Source organism: Canis aureus, chromosome 20 (assembly GCF_053574225.1).
Source record: "Canis aureus isolate CA01 chromosome 20, VMU_Caureus_v.1.0, whole genome shotgun sequence".
Taxonomy (NCBI): domain Eukaryota; kingdom Metazoa; phylum Chordata; class Mammalia; order Carnivora; family Canidae; genus Canis; species Canis aureus.
The window spans coordinates 49186857-49203420 of record NC_135630.1 but is presented as its reverse complement, the minus strand read 5'-3'; the positions used below and the strand labels follow the sequence as shown (position 1 = coordinate 49203420).

Sequence of the window (16564 nt, the reverse complement as noted above, 5' to 3'; positions counted from 1 at the left end):
GAAGTTTATTGCATGTTGAGAAGGTTTCCATTTACCCCTGTTTTCTTATTTCTGTTATATTTGGTATTGAAGAGTAGACTGGCATTGAGATGCCAAAGAATAAAAATATCAGCAATAACTGAAATATTTTTAGGAATCCTTTTTATTTTTTTAAAAGACTTTATTTATTGGAGAGAGAGAGTGAAAGCACGAGTAGGGGGCAGGACAGAGGGAAAGGGAGAAGCAGATTCCCCGTTGAGAGCAGAACCTGGTGCAGGGCTCAATCCCAGGACCCTAAGATCATGACCTGAGCTGAAGTCAGAAGTTTAACTGACTGAGCCACCCATGCATCCCTAGGATTCCCCTTAAAACTCTTAAAAATTGGGGTACCTTTGGCTCGGGTCATGATCCCAGGGTAATGAGTCCCACATCGGGCTCCTCACAGGGAGCCTGCTTCTCCCTCTGTCTCTGCCTCTCTCTCTGTGTCTCTCATGAATAGATTAATAAAATCTTAAAACAATAACAACAAATAAAAACCACTTAAAATTTAGTTTCTCTTTCTTCTTGTGGTTTTAAATTTATAGTCTTGGAGCATGATGAGAGGAATATTTAATTTTTTTAGCTATATATATATATATATCTGTGATTTGTTTTATGCTTAATTCATATCTCAATGTTGGAAATGATCCAAGAATTATTATTTAAAAAACAACTTGTCTTTCTGCTGCAGAATCAAGTTGAATTAGGGATAAATCATACTGTAGCATAGCAGAGAGATCCCAGGACCAAAGAACCACAGCCTTGGCTTTATGTCCTAGCTCTACTCATTACTTCCCCTGCTTCTCCTCCAGGGAACATACATTCCTTCTCATTAAAATAAACCAAGTTTAAGAGCTTCCCCAAAAGATGCTAATACATTTTAAATGTTAAAAAAAAAAAAGTTTTCACATTTACATAATATGAGAAAATATTGGTTTCAATAAATAATGAACATATTTTGTATAATGCCTTTTGCAACTTAATGAATGAGCATTGCTGATTTTGAAAGACAGCCTCTGTGGCCTTTCTCAAACATATTTGATAATGAAAATGTATTTTTTAAAGAAAAATCTAATAGGACTGCTATTCAAGAAAAATAAAATTAAGATAATGTCTAAAATCCTCTAAAAGTCTAAGGACTAACAAATATCAAAATGCATCGTGTCATAAATGAGAGTGAAAGCTATAAAATATGAATGATTATTCTTTAAAAAGGATAAAAAATATAGTTATTCCTTTTTTATTTTTTTTTTATTTTTATTTTTTTTAGTTATTCCTTTTTTAAATTCTGAATTTGGATTTTGTCTCCTTCCTATTAGTGAAGTAAAAGTTTAAGATCTTGCCAACAAAGAACAATATGGCACTATTGGCTGCTATATAAGAGCAGAAAGAGTTCCAGGGTTAGCAAAATAAAAAAGAGCCAAGATAGGAAGACTAAATTACTGAGTCTTTTTAGCAGCAAACATCATGACATTCAAAACTAAACAGACTCTCTCCCTCCCTCTCATTTTGCCTAGAATTAATCAGATTCATGTCTATTCACACATATACACACATGACACACACAGAATCTGATCTGGTGATGTTACTGACTGGTGAAGATACTGAAATCATTAAAATATTCTAGTGTTTCACTGCCCCTGAACTGAAGCTGTAAATTCCCCCATCATCTTCCTCATTGATTAACGAAGATCATTATCTCCCAATTTATGGTTTTCATAAATCAATATTTACTCAGTGCCAAGAGGCATGGTATGAAATGCTGGGGCTTTAGAAACAGTGGTTAACAAAGACAGCAATTCCTGCTCTCTGTAAATTTGCAATTTAGAAGAACACATAACAGACAATGAAGATTTGATTAAAAAAATTCTTTTTTTTTTTTTGATTAAAAAATTTCAATGAAGTTTAGCAATAAGAATAAAGAGTTGGTGTTTGTAAAAAAAAAAAACAAACAAACAAACAAAAAAAAACTCACACTTATAAGGGCATCTGTGTGTCTCTACTGGTTAGGCATCTGCCTTCCTCTCAGGTTGTGATCCCAGGGTTTGGGATTGAGCCCTTCATTGGGTTCTCTGCTCAGCGGGGAGTCTGCTTCTCCCTATCCCTCGCCCCTTCCCAAGGCTGTTTTCTCCTGCTCAAGCTCTCTCTCAAAGAAATAAAGCCTTAAAAACACACACACATTTATATATCCCATCATTAAATACACCCCACTTACTCTCAGAGTTTCTAGGTAGTAGACTGCTAAATAAAATAGGACCCACCCTCTTAATTCCTAATAAGAGTTAACAAATAAAACCAATTAGAATACAGGAAGAACTCATTATGGAACAAGAGAATGCATTCCCTATTGCATTAATAGATGAAAATAGCATAGACATTTTTACTATAACAGTTAGTATTAGACTTTCAAGAAAACTGTAGTGAAGAATTCAGGTAAATAAATGAACAAACACAAATAAATCAACAAAGAAAGTCCACGCAGTAATCAAGCATAAATGCAAACAAAAGGACCATAAAGAAAGCAAGTTTCTTACAGCCTCTTCATCAGTAAGAGATCGATCATATTCAAGGCTCTTCATACATATCCTGACTGGGAAAAACTGATACCAATGTATGGCCAGAGAGTATCTGGGAGCTGAATCAATGGTAATCTGGGAATGGGGGCAGGGGATGGGGGCAAGACTCTATGGGACAGAGGCGTCTTCACTACTGTGCTTACTAAGAGTAAAAAGAGTAGAAAGTCCACATTTTCTTTTGGGATGACAGAGGTCAAACAAAAGCAAGGAGAGTAGTATTTTCGTTACCTTGTATTTATAAAAGTTTTTTTTTAAATTTTTATTTATGATAGTCACAGAGAGAGAGAGAGAGAGAGAGGCAGAGACATAGGCAGAGGGAGAAGCAGGCTCCATGCACCGGGAGCCCGAAGTGGGATTCGAACCCGGGTCTCCAGGATCGCGCCCTGAGCCAAAGGCAGGTGTCAAACTGCTGTGCCACCCAGGGATCCCTTATAAAAGTTTTAAATACGAATTTCAATAACCTCAAAGCACAATTTTTTTTTTTTTATTATAGCAGGTATTTGGGATTCACTGGTGAGGATCTACCCGGGATAATATTCCTTCCCTTCTAGAGTAAAATTGAGCAGTAGGGATAATCCACAATAGTAACAGAATGTTCCAATCCTAATTGTTAAATTTGGCTTTGCTTCCAGATTAGTGAAGCCCTTCAGATGCCATGATACCTTGGATTAGAACAAAGAATTTGCTGTTCCCCAGAATCGTAGAATCCCTTGCCCTTGTATCTCCTTTTTTGCCCTAAACACTTCTAAGCAGCCCCCATGTAGGGTGGGACTCTTCTCAGCCCTCTGCAGGACCTGACGAATGCTTCTCCAAGGTATTTCCGGCTCATTTTATTTTCCAGTATTTTATAGAAATCTGCAATCCTTGGGCACCAAAAGTTACCAGCAATGATCATTCTGTAAATAGTATTTTTTTTTTTTGAGCACCTATTATGTGTCAAACATTGCTCGGGGAACTGGAGATTCGGAAAAAAGCAAAATAGACAAGAATGTATATTCTCATGCAGCTTAAATATAGTAGGAATGGGCAAATGATAATAAATGAATATAAGCATACCTCAGTTTTATTGCACTTTGCTTTATTGTACTTCACAGATATTGCATTTTTTACAAATTGAATGTTTAAGACTTCAGTGGAGGAAGTAACTGCAGGTGTGGTGGAAATAGCAAGAGAACTGGAATTAGAAGTGAGTCTGAAGATGTGACCAAATTGCTGCAATCTCATGATAAAACTTGAAAGGATGAGGAGTTACTTCTTGTCGATGAGCAAAGAAAGTGATTTCTTGAGATGAAATCTGCTCCTGGTGCAGATGCTGTGAGGATTGTTGATATGACAACAAAGCATTTAGAATATGACATAAACTTAGTTGCTAAAGCAGCGTCAGGGTTTGAGAGGATTGACTCTCATTTTGAAAGGAGTTCTACTGTGGGTGAAATGCTATCAAACAGCATCAATGTTACAGGGAAATCGTTTATGAAAGGAAAAGTCACTTGATGCTGCAAACTTTGCTGTCTAGTGTTAAGAAGTTGCCACAGCCAACCCAACCTTCAGCAACCATCAACCACCCTGATCAGTCAGCAGCCATCATCATTGAGGCAAAACCTTCTACCAACAAAAAAATTATGACTTACTGAAAGCTCAGATGATGGTTAACATTTTTTAGGAGTAAAGTATTTTTTAAATTAAGACATATACATTGTGTTTTTTATAGGAATAATGCCATTGCACACTTAAGAGACTACAATATAGTGTAAATATAACTTTTATATGCAGTGGGGAAAAAAAAACACCTCATTTGACTCCCTTTATTGCAATATTTACTGCAGTGTCTAGAACTTAACCCTCAGTAACTCCGAGGTATACCTGTACTTATGTGTGTCATGGTAATCAGTTTTGTGAAAAAGAGGGCTGAAGCTGGAGAGAAAAGTATGGTGAGCCTGTGGAGGATGCTATTTTAAAAAGAGTGATTGAGAAAATTTCCTAAAGTAACAGTCCTTAGAACACAGGCTGATAGTTGTGAAGAAGTGAGCCGATCTGATTTCTGAGGGGAAGACCTTAAAGATATGGGATGGAGCACGTGAATAAATTAGTTCTATTGGTCTCCTGCCAGATAGCGGTGAGGGTAGAAGGGATGTAATTCTTGCCAGGAACACTCAGAACTGCTTCTTCTCAAGAAATTGTAAACTGCAAGAACTGAGCAGCTCAGTGGGCATGGCTCTCCCATAGTTCCTTGCTTTTAAACTTACAGGGGCTTCCTAACCTACCCTCACTTCACAGCTCCCATCCATATGTGCCTTTCTTACCTTCCTTTCATTTTCTTAGCCTTGACCTATTTTTCATCACCTCAATGGCTCTCTAGTACCCTATGTTCTCCAAGCCCTTCTTCTCCTTCAGCACCACAGTGAACATTGTGATAAGGACTCCAATCTGCCTCAACGACTGCAATGGCCTTCTGGACCTACAGCCTCAGTTTCTCCAAATCCACAGAGCCGTCAGTGCTAACTTCTAGAAGCAAACTGGATAATGTCACCCATCTTCTTGAAATCCTCTCATGATCCACCATGACTCAGGAGAGAGCAATGACTCTGCAGTGTGATATTCAACATCCACCATGATCTCACTCTACCAATATGGCAGCATGGTCCCTGAGTCTCCCTGCCTCTGACTTTATGCTATAGTTCCAGCCATCATCTTAGAGTCTCATATTCTTCATATCTCTCCCATTGCCTCAAGTCCTGCATTGCTTTCCCTGTCTTCCTTTATCCCATTTTGGAAATTTTGCGGACACTCTTCTCTCAGCCTTCATTGAGAACCCCTATGCCATTCTCTTAGGATTCCTTATGCTGACAATTATCATTAAACTTGCTTATTTATATTAGCTTTATTATATGTCTGCTCCTATCCCACAGCTAAGGTAAAAAAAAAAAAAAAAAAAAAAAAACAAATGGGCAAACAACAAGAATAAAACAATGAGGTTTTTACCCCCAGTCCTTTAGCACTGTTTCTGAACATTTCAAATAAAATAAATAAATGTATGCATCAGTGAATGATTGATTTGCTAAGGGGAAAGTATACAACATTACAGATAATAAAAGAGATGAAATAGAAATAAAAACATTTGAGTTAGATTCTGATATCACGGAGGAAGTTGATGTAATATCTTAAAGGTATTTATGAAAATGATCTGGATGATGCAGATGAGATAGTTAAGTGATCATCATGGTTTCTAACAAGTCAAGTTTCTTAAAAGATGATAAATAAAGAATGACCTACAAGTGACAGCATTCATTTGTTGATTGATTCTTTTTATTTCAAATATATTCGAGGAGCTCCTGCTATGAGTCAAATAGCTTTTCAGGCATTAGGAATGAAATGGTGAGCAAGAAAATGAGCTGCTCTTGCTTTCATGGAGTTTAATATCACAGGAATGAAACAGACATAAAACAGGCATATTCATTTTGACTCTGAATAAAAACAATATGGTCCTTTGGAAATAACCTAAGAATCTGACCTGGTTGAAAGGATCAGGGAAGACTCAGCTGAGAAGTGAAAATTGGGCCATGAGCTAAAAATGGTAGGAGTTAACTGAACTGAGGCTGGAATTAGAGAAGAAAACAAAGTGGAAGAGGAGAAGTACAAACATAGGTGTTAGAACACAACAGAAGAGAATAAAGGGAAGTAGAATCTTTTTTTTTTTTAAGATTTTATTTATTTATTCATGAGAGACACAGGCAGAGGGAGAAGCAGGCTCCACTCAGGGAGCCCGACGTGGGAGTCGATCTGGGACTCCAGGATCAGGCCCTGGGCCAAAGGCAGGTGCCAAACCACTGAGCCACCCGGGAATCCCCAAGGGAAGTAGAATATTATTAGTGTGTCATAAGAGGGCAGAGCAAGATAGTGACTCAAGAAAAATGACAGTAACTGCTAAGTTTATTGGCTTATCAAGCCCCTATCATGCTGCAGATACTGTGCTAAATGTTTTTACCTTGTATTTTCACCTAATAATGGCAAAAAATAAAAAAATAAAAAAAACTATGGGAAATAATAACAACTTTTCCCATTTTTCACATAGCGGAACTATACATACTATTAAATTGTCTATAGTCTCAGCTAGTGAATGATGAAGTCCCAGCGAGAAACTCTGGGCCATGTGTTTAGAATCAATACTGCAGAGTAGACAGGAAGGGCTGGAGTGTCAGACAATGTGCTCCTTCACTCCTGGGGCTCCAGAGACTGAGCTGTTCTTTGAATAAAATTTCATATATTTATATTTAAGAGAAGTTTTCCACTTAATACTTGTGTCCCATCTCCTATAAAGGGCAAAACTGAGAGGATAAAATGTGGGAACTTCTGGCATATCAATGTATAATATAGTCTCTCCACTTTTTCGCTAAAGGCTGATTGCTGGTGGGCAGGAACAAGACAATACAGCATTGAATCCACTTTATAAAGTTCCTTTGAAAACTATGGTTTCCACGGATTTCAAAGATATGAACAGAGAGAGACACTGCCAGCATCTTGTTCTCTAGTCTTTCCGCAACAGCACATCCTCCTAATGGCTTTCCTGAAACTGCTTGAATCTTGTCATCTGACACAATAACTGAGGCAGGACTTTGAGAGGTGGAGAGGGGACAGAGGAGTAGATGCTGGTGGTGGCTTCAGATTTCTCGCCTTCACAGGGGCAGCTGTGATATTGCCACTGCATAACAATAGCCAGTTTTTCATGAACTTACTTTGGAGAAAATGGGTCTTGAGATGGCCTCAATCTGTCTTCAAATGGTAAGCTATTTCTACATTTGTTTGGTGTCCCAATACACCAAAGAAATGGAATACATAATATTCTCCAGATCAGTAACTGGATTCATGGGGCGCCTGGGTGGCTCAGTAGGTGAAGTGTCTGCCTTCAGCTCGGGTCATGATCCCCAGGTCCTAGGATCGAGCCCCACATCAGACTCTCTCTTCAAACGGGAGCCTGCTTCTCCTTCTCCCTCTGCTGTCCCTCTGCTTGTGCTCTGTCTCTCAAACAAATAATTAAAAATCTTTTTTTTTTTTTTTTAAAGTAACTGGATTCATTACAGAAATGATAGCTGGTGTTCCTAACAGAGTAAGGAGAAAGGATGACTTCCGGGCAGCTTCTAAAATCTCCAGAGGTGATATGCCCAACCTAAAGTGACAACGGCTAGGACTAGCCCCCGTGGCAGCTCTTACTGACTTCTACTACCAACCACATCGGAATCCTGACCCCCGGCAGTGTTGTGCTTACCGGGCAGAGGTACCATGAGGACTTTGGGGCATGCTGTCAGCAAGCTGGCAAGCATTTCTCTTGCTGATCTCACCTTTCCCAACCATGCATTTTCTTTCCCGAAGCAGTAGTTACATTAAACACTTGTGTTTTCATACTAGCATTTCATTTTTTAAACATAAAAAGAAATGATCACTGTCACATACCCTCAGCCATTTGGCAATGGGGAGTAAGAAAACACCGGTGGCTTTTAAAGCTTAGAGAAAATAATTTAGGTGATTAAAATCATTTCAAATACCATTTTGGTTAAAATATTTAAGTGCATGGTTTTTCAACTTGGATAAATAAATGGTGTCAGGTAAAATACAAATCACAGTGAAATAAGAAATAATTACTGTGTACTGTCTTTGGTTCTGGGATAAGGGAGGGGAGTGTACTTTCTCTTTTCAGTCACCAGAGGGAAAGAAAAAAATGGTGCTGTTATGGTTATATGGTATTTCAAATGCTGCATCTTCCAAGGATTACTCCAAATATAGTCTATGAGAGCACATTTCTCCCTCAGATTCATTATAAGTCAGTTTCACTGCATGGAAAGCAGATGCTATTGGAGACAGAAAAGCTGCTTTACTCACACATTACCAAGCATTCTACAAAACAAAAGCAAAAAACAAACAAATTACACTGCATACCTCTGAAGACCAACGTTGAAACATTTGCCACAGAACGGTGCATTTTTTGATGACTTCTAGATTTCTTTTACTTATGGGTCCAATGTCTTAATTAAAAGTTAAGCCAGTTTTGTATGTATATGTTAGAGTCACTAACTTAAAATAAGTGACATATTTTAGAAATCACCCACCCACACAAATGGACAGAAATTTAGCTAAACTTTCTCTACTGAGCCTGGTGATAAAATGTAAATTGTTACTATGGGTTTAGAGTTGAATACTATCAATTAACATTTATTTCCAGTTCAGTGAAGATATACAGGAAATTTTTTGTCTCTCTCTCTCTCTCTCTCACACACACACACGCACATACATACATACACACACACAACTTCAGATTTCAGTGAAGAGTACTTCGTTGGAAATGGTCAATACTCCTGGTATTGCCTCGAGCAAATGAAACAGATGCACTTCTGTGAAAGGAGGTGTCTCTGCTGCTATTTTACTCTGGTTCATCTTTTAAGAAAGGAAGAAGCTGTGCTTTTTCTCCCCAGACTTCAATAATTTTTTTTAATTTATTTTTTATTGGTGTTCAATTTACTAACATACAGAATAACCCCCAGTGCCCGTCACCCATTCACTCCCACCCCCCGCCCTCCTCCCCTTCTACCACCCCTAGTTCGTTTCCCAGAGTTAGCAGTCTTTACGTTCTGTCTCCCTTTCTGATATTTCCCACACATTTCTTCCCCCTTCCCTTATATTCCCTTTCACTATTATTTATATTCCCCAAAAGAATGAGAACATATAATGTTTGTCCTTCTCCGATTAACTTATTTCACTCAGCATAATACCCTCCAGTTCCATCCACGTTGAAGCAAATGGTGGGTATTTGTCATTTCTAATAGCTGAGTAATATTCCATTGTGTACATAAACCACATCTTCTTTATCCATTCATCTTTCGTTGGACACCGAGGCTCCTTCCACAGTTTGGCTATTGTGGACATTGCTGCTATAAACATCGGGGTGCAGGTGTCCCAGCGTTTCATTGCATTTGTATCTTTGGGGTAAATCCCCAACAGTGCAATTGCTGGGTCGTAGGGCAGGTCTATTTTGAACTCTTTGAGGAACCTCCACACAGTTTTCCAGAGTGGCTGCACCAGTTCACATTCCCACCAACAGTGTAAGAGGGTTCCCTTTTCTCCGCATCCTCTCCAACATTTGTTGTTTCCTGCCTTGTTAATGTTCCCCATTCTCACTGGTGTGAGGTGGTATCTCATTGTAGTTTTGATTTGTATTTCCCTGATGGCAAGTGATGCAGAGCATTTTCTCATATGCATGTTGGCCATGTCTATGTCTTCCTCTGTGAGATTTCTGTTCATGTCTTTTGCCCATTTCATGATTGGATTGTTTGTTTCTTTGGTGTTGAGTTTAATAAGTTCTTTATAGATCTTGGAAACTAGCCCTTTATCTGATATGTCATTTGCACATATCTTCTCCCATTCTGTAGGTTGTCTTTGAGTTTTGTTGACTGTATCCTTTGCTGTGCAAAAGCTTCTTATCTTGATGAAGTCCCAATAGTTCATTTTTGCTTTTGTTTCTTTTGCCTTCGTGGATGTATCTTGCAAGAAGTTACTATGGCCGAGTTCAAAAAGGGTGTTGCCTGTGTTCTTCTTCAGGATTTTGATAGAATCTTGTCTCACATTTAGATCTTTCATCCATTTTGAGTTTATCTTTGTGTATGGTGCAAGAGAGTGGTCTAGTTTCATTCTTCTGCATGTGGATGTCCAATTTTCCCAGCACCATTTATTGAAGAGACTGTCTTTCTTCCAATGGATAGTCTTTCCTCCTTTATCGAATATTAGTTGACCATAAAGTTCAGGGTCCACTTCTGGATTCTCTATTCTGTTCCATTGATCTATGTGTCTGTTTTTGTGCCAGTACCACACTGTCTTGATGACCACAGCTTTGTAGTACAACCTGAAATCTGGCATTGTGATGCCCCCAGATATGGTTTTCTTTTTTAAAATTCCTCTGGCTATTCGGGGTCTTTTCTGATTCCACACAAATCTTAAAATAATTTGTTCTAACTCTCTGAAGAAAGTCCATGGTATTTTGATAGGGATTGCATTAAACGTGTATATTGCCCTGGGTAACATTGACATTTTCACAATATTAATTCTGCCAATCCATGAGCATGGAATATTTTTCCATCTCTTTGTGTCTTCCTCAATTTCTTTCAGAAGTGTTCTATAGTTTTGAGGGTATAGATCCTTTACATCTTTGGTTAGGTTTATTCCTAGGTATCTTATGCTTTTGGGTGCAATTGTAAATGGGATTGACTCCTTAATTTCTCTTTCTTCAGTCTCATTGTTAGTGTATAGAAATGCCACTGACTTCTGGGCATTGATTTTGTATCCTGCCACGCTACCGAATTGCTGTATGAGTTCTAGCAATCTTGGGGTGGAGACTTTTGGGTTTTCTATGTAGAGTATCATGTCATCGGCGAAGAGGGAGAGTTTGACTTCTTCTTTGCCAATTTGAATGCCTTTAATGTCTTTTTGTTGTCTGATTGCTGAGGCTAGGACTTCCAGTACTATGTTGAACAGCAGTGGTGAGAGTGGACATCCCTGTCTTGTTCCTGATCTTAGGGGAAAGGCTCCTAGTGCTTTCCCATTGAGAATGATATTTGCTGTGGGCTTTTCATAGATGGCTTTTAAGATGTCGAGGAGTGTTCCCTCTATCCCTACAGTCTGAAGAGTTTTGATCAGGAATGGATGCTGTATTTTGTCAAATGCTTTCTCTGCATCCAATGAGAGGATCATATGGTTCTTGGTTTTTCTCTTGCTGATATGATGAATCACATTGATTATTTTACGGGTGTTGAACCAGCCTTGTGTCCCAGGGATAAATCCTACTTGGTCATGGTGAATAATTTTCTTAATGTACTGTTGGATCCTATTGGCCAGTATCTTGTTGAGAATTTTTGCATCCATGTTCATCAGGGATATTGGTCTGTAATTCTCCTTTTTGGTGGGGTCTTTGTCTGGCTTTGGAATTAAGGTGATGCTGGCTTCATAGAACGAATTTGGAAGTACTCCATCTCTTTCTATCTTTCCAAACAGCTTTAGGAGAATAGGTATGGTTTCTTCTTTAAACGTTTGATAAAATTCCCCTGGGAAGCCATCTGGCCCTGGACTCTTGTGTCTTGGGAGGTTTTTGATGACTGCTTCAATTTCCTCCCTGGTTATTGGCCTGTTCAGGTTTTCTATTTCTTCCTGTTCCAGTTTTGGTAGTTTGTGGCTTTCCAGGAATGCGTCCATTTCTTCTAGATTGCCTAATTTTTTGGCGTATAGCTGTTCATAATATGTTTTTAAAATCATTTGTATTTCCTTGGTGTTGGTAGTGATCTCTCCTTTCTCATTCATGATTTTATTAATTTGAGTCTTCTCTCTCTTCTTTTTAATAAGGCTGGCTAATGGTTTATCTATCTTATTAATTCTTTCAAAGAACCAACTCCTGGTTCTGTTGATCTGTTCCACAGTTCTTCTGGTCTCGATTTCGTTGAGTTCTGTTCGAATCTTTATTAACTCCCTTCTTCTCTTGGGTGTAGGATCTATTTGCTGTTTTTTCTCTAGCTCCTTTATGTGTAAGGTTAGCTTTTGTATTTGAGTTCTTTCCAGTTTTTGAATGGATGCTTGTATTGCGATGTATTTCCCCCTTAGGACTGCTTTTGCTGCATCCCAAAGATTTTGAATGGTTGTATCTTCATTCTCATTAGTTTCCATGAATCTTTTTAATTCTTCCTTAATTTCCTGGTTGACCCTTTTATCTTTTAGCAGGATGGTCCTTAACCTCCACGTGTTTGAGGTCCTTCCAAACTTCTTGTTGTGATTTAGTTCTAATTTCAAGGCATTATGGTCCGAGAATATGCAGGGGACAATCCCAATCTTTTGGTATCGGTTCAGACCCCGGACTTCAATAATTTTAATTGCTGACTCTATTTCTGATACTTGATGGTCAGGGGGTTCCAAGATTTTGCAGTCCTCAAAACTCTTTTCAGAAAGCCCCTTCAGGAGACCTGGCAGGGACTCTGGCCCCAGCATCAAAATATGGTCATAGGATTCGTATTTCACTGCTCTTATTGCCATAATAGGAAGCACTCCAATGCTTATCCTGTACCCCATAAAGGTAAGGAATGTTTGAGATTGGCACAATCATGTCGGCAACTCTTAATGACATGCTCAAAATAAGTGTTGGCTTCTGAACCACGTCTCTTCTGGGCCTACTTCTTCTGCCTACTCAGGGTTCACTGTCAAAGAACCTAGATTCATTTAGAGAAGATTGAGAGGAAATACCAACAAAAAGAAAGAATGCCACAAATAAATAGGATCTAGGAGGGTTTTTACTTTTTTTCTTTGAGCAGGATTTCTTATTCCTTTGTGTGTGTGTGGAATCCAACAAATCGAACTCTGGGTTATTGGTCCATAAGCAGAGGAATGTATTCATGCTCACACACACCATGCTCCTCTTTATCTTTTTCTGAGCTTCCCGGCTCCAGTGTCTGTTTTGAAGGACAGGTGTTGACATTAGCTATGTTAGTTTGTTCCACCAACCCAGGTGTTCGATTCTTGTGCCAGATTCGATTTCCAACAATTGTGTGTTACGCATTTAATACCTGGTATTTAGTCTCCTTTGAGTGTGAAGAGTAAATGGACAATGAAGAGTGAATGCACAGTGCATAAAGCAGTTCACATGGGGAGTCTCAGGCAGAATTGGATTTTATACTTAGTACTACCAGTCGTCTTTATCATTGTAGATCCCCTTCGTCTTTGTGCTCCTTTTCTTAAATGACCTCCCCCTTAAACTCTTTAACCTTCTCCTCTGTATGCTCAACCTAGTTGTAAAGATTTTCTAATTATGTATCAGCAGATAATAAATGGTGTGTACCATCTTTGAGGGTGTTTGTATTGAGGAGTATTCCATGTCAAGACCCCTTAAATCGTAACATTATAGATCTATCCACTCCATCTACTCTAAGAGCTGATTTTGTTTCACACATAAAAGGATTTGACTACTTGGCCAGTAAATTCAGTTATGGTATATAGACAACCTTATAAAATGTTCTGGCTGGAATTTATAGGTTGTTTTACTCTGTTGAGCAGTCATAATTTCAAAAGACACAAGATCGCAACTCTCAAGGTTGAATAATCACTGGTGGTGTCCTGAAGAGCCAAAATGTCACAATAAGGCTAAATGGCATATGCTTTTGACCCAGCTGTCAGGTGTTATTAATAGGCTGACTTAAAAAATGAAAGCAGTAGGGGTGTCATCTACATTTTGAGGTCCATATGCTTAATGCAGTAAAACACCTGCCAGGGCTAGTTTCTGGTTCCAAATGAAGTAAATCAGCCTGCTTTCTTACCCCCGCCCCACCCCAACAGTTAAAAATACATCAACACCTACTCAGAATGTTACAATGTGCCATAACCCTCAGGCTATCACCTCTTCCACTCTGAACTGCTTGTGATTCAAGGTACGAGAACTGTTTCAATTCTTCTCGCCTTTGGAATAAACCTTTTTATATATATTCCTTTGCTCTGTGTGTGTGTGTGTGTACGTGTGTGTTAATTGGGCCCCTCATCTTCCTCATCTTTTATTATCTTCAAAGTTTACTAAGTTGAAATGGAAAGTATGTGCACTTACAACATGGAAATCAAAAAGCATTTGGGAAATTCTATCTCAAGATGCTAAACTGTGTTCATGATTGGATATATCAGAAAGTAACTCACTTATAAACTATTATGTCGATCTATAGTGATTCTTTTCAGAGGAAGATACTCTGGTTTTAAAATCATTTATTTTATATGGGTTCATTTAAAAGAGAAATATTCAAGTTGTTGGGTTATTGTGTGGGTGTAACTCATTGAGTTTGACTAGGCTAGAGCTGAGCAGATAGGAATCTTAATTAAGATTTGGTCAAGCTGGGCAGCCCGGGTGGCCCAGGCTTCAGCCCAGGGTGTGATCCTGGAGACCCGGGATCGAATCCCATGTTGGGCTCCCTGCATGGAGCCTGCTTCTCCCTCTGCCTGTCTCTCTCTCTCTCTCTCTCTCTCTCTGTGTCTGTCATGAATAAATAAATAAAATCTTAAAAAAAAAAAAAAAGATTTGGTCAAGCTGAACAATCCAAAGTCACTTAGTTTTTCGATTAGAATAGGTTCTCCATACTTTTATAACTATGATATTAGTAATTATCCCATTTTAGCAAGAATCTATTATTCCTTGTGTCCATGAGTCTAGGGAGTACAGGACTGGAGAGGGAAGAAAAGCAGAATAGAGTGTTGGTGGAATTCATGCTTTATCCCAAGCCCTTGCTTGTGCCTATTCACTTTAGCAGCTTTTATTATTACACTTCATTTCTTTTGGTAATCTTTTAGTTTGAATTTTCTATTCATTTTCTTCATTTTCTCGGATAGTTTAAAAACTTATCCTCAAGACAATTCCAAAACAGCAGTTCCCCAAATTTTTCTCAATGATATATACACTCTATTACTGTACATTCTTCCAGAGTGACTGTTTGGCAAGAGAAGTTTCATTTGACTAGTAATATATTTTCCTTTTTCTAAGTCTTATTATTTTTTCCCATCTTATACTTGTTACTTTAAACACCAAATCTTTCACATCATTTAACAAATGACTATGCAGTACTGACAACTGTCATTGAACTTTCATATGCATTTGATATACTGTCAGATGTTGACCACCAGGTTGAGAGAATCTGATTTATTATCATCTACCTCATCTTCCCTCTTTCTTCTCCTGAGAAATAATCAATCCCACTTTTAGGCAACATGTCTCCTGTTGCTTTACCCAAATAATGTTTACAAGAGTGTTGAAACAGCAATGAAAGTTCATGCCAAATTCCTATAGCATTTCTAATGTTAGAGATGAACTGAGTTTACTTTTCTGGGCATTGTGGAAAAGTATAAAGGTAATAATCGGATGTCTCAGCAAAGATTGTTGGTAGATAATTTCATGAGTAAATGTCAGATCAATAGCATTACATTCCGTGACATTTCTTCCCTTGAGGTGCCTCCAGCTTAGTTGGAATCTAAACTAAAATCACCTAATAAGCATAACCAAAGAGGTACTGCCATTGATTGCTGGTCTAATTGAGTTCTTTTTCAGGTGTTCACACCATCCGAAAGGAAAAAAAAGATATTTTCTTTAATTCTGTGATCTTAATGACACCTTCTTAATTCTACATTCACTGTGTCTTCTTTCCTTTTTTCTTCTATGGTTTCATACTGCATCCATTGGATTGCTTTATTATATCACTTTTGCAGTCACACAAAGACACTTACAGTAAAAAAAAATGGTAGTGTCCTTGATGATAATTTTTATATCACTGTTCAATAGCCTTAGTTAAAACTCTAATTTTATGCATGCATACGGGTAAAAAGAGCTCAAGGACTTCTCAGGCAATAAATATGAGAAGTCCTGCCTTTCACAGGCCATGAAAGTAGGTTCATTCTCCCAAGAATCACATCAGAGACATTAAGATTGCTTCCTACTCTTAGTCATTTGATGTCTCACTGGTACTGGATTGAAAAGTAAAAAAAGAAACACACACACACACACACATATATATATGATAATAAGATTTTATTTATTTATTCATGAGAGACAGACAGGCAGAGACACAGGCAGAGGGAGAAACAGGCTCCATGCAGTGAGCCCAATGTGGGACTCGATCCGGGAACTCCAGCCTCACGCCTAAGCCAAAGGCAGAGATGCTCAACCACTGAGTCACCCAGGCATCCTCCCACCAAAAAAAAAAAAAAAAAAAAATCTTGATTGTAAATTTCCTTGAGACACGGTACACTTGCACTAAGTAGAACAATTACCAATACAAGCCATAAAATAAAGATAGAGGGAAGAATGTGGTAATCAGTTTTTGAAATGTTTTGGAAATGGCAATTTGACCACTTAGGTAATTTAACCCTAATATAAACTTCTCTTCAAATAATATGGAAATATCAAAAATATATTACTATTAAAA

The 16564-nt window shown here is 38.2% G+C and overlaps 1 protein-coding gene across 3 annotated transcripts in view; it reads right to left on the bottom strand.

Moving 5' to 3' along the window:
* Positions 1-16564, bottom strand: part of LOC144291792 (uncharacterized) — a 108133-nt gene that overhangs the window by 27099 nt on the left and 64470 nt on the right. Inside the window, exon 5 of one of the 3 annotated variants that reach the window (XM_077861580.1) lies at positions 3656-3906. The exons of the other annotated variants lie outside the window; for them this stretch is intronic. The gene's annotated coding sequence lies outside the window, so the exon portion shown is untranslated. Of the gene's footprint in view, positions 1-3655; positions 3907-16564 lie in introns of those variants that run through there. 3 annotated transcript variants of the gene reach the window in all.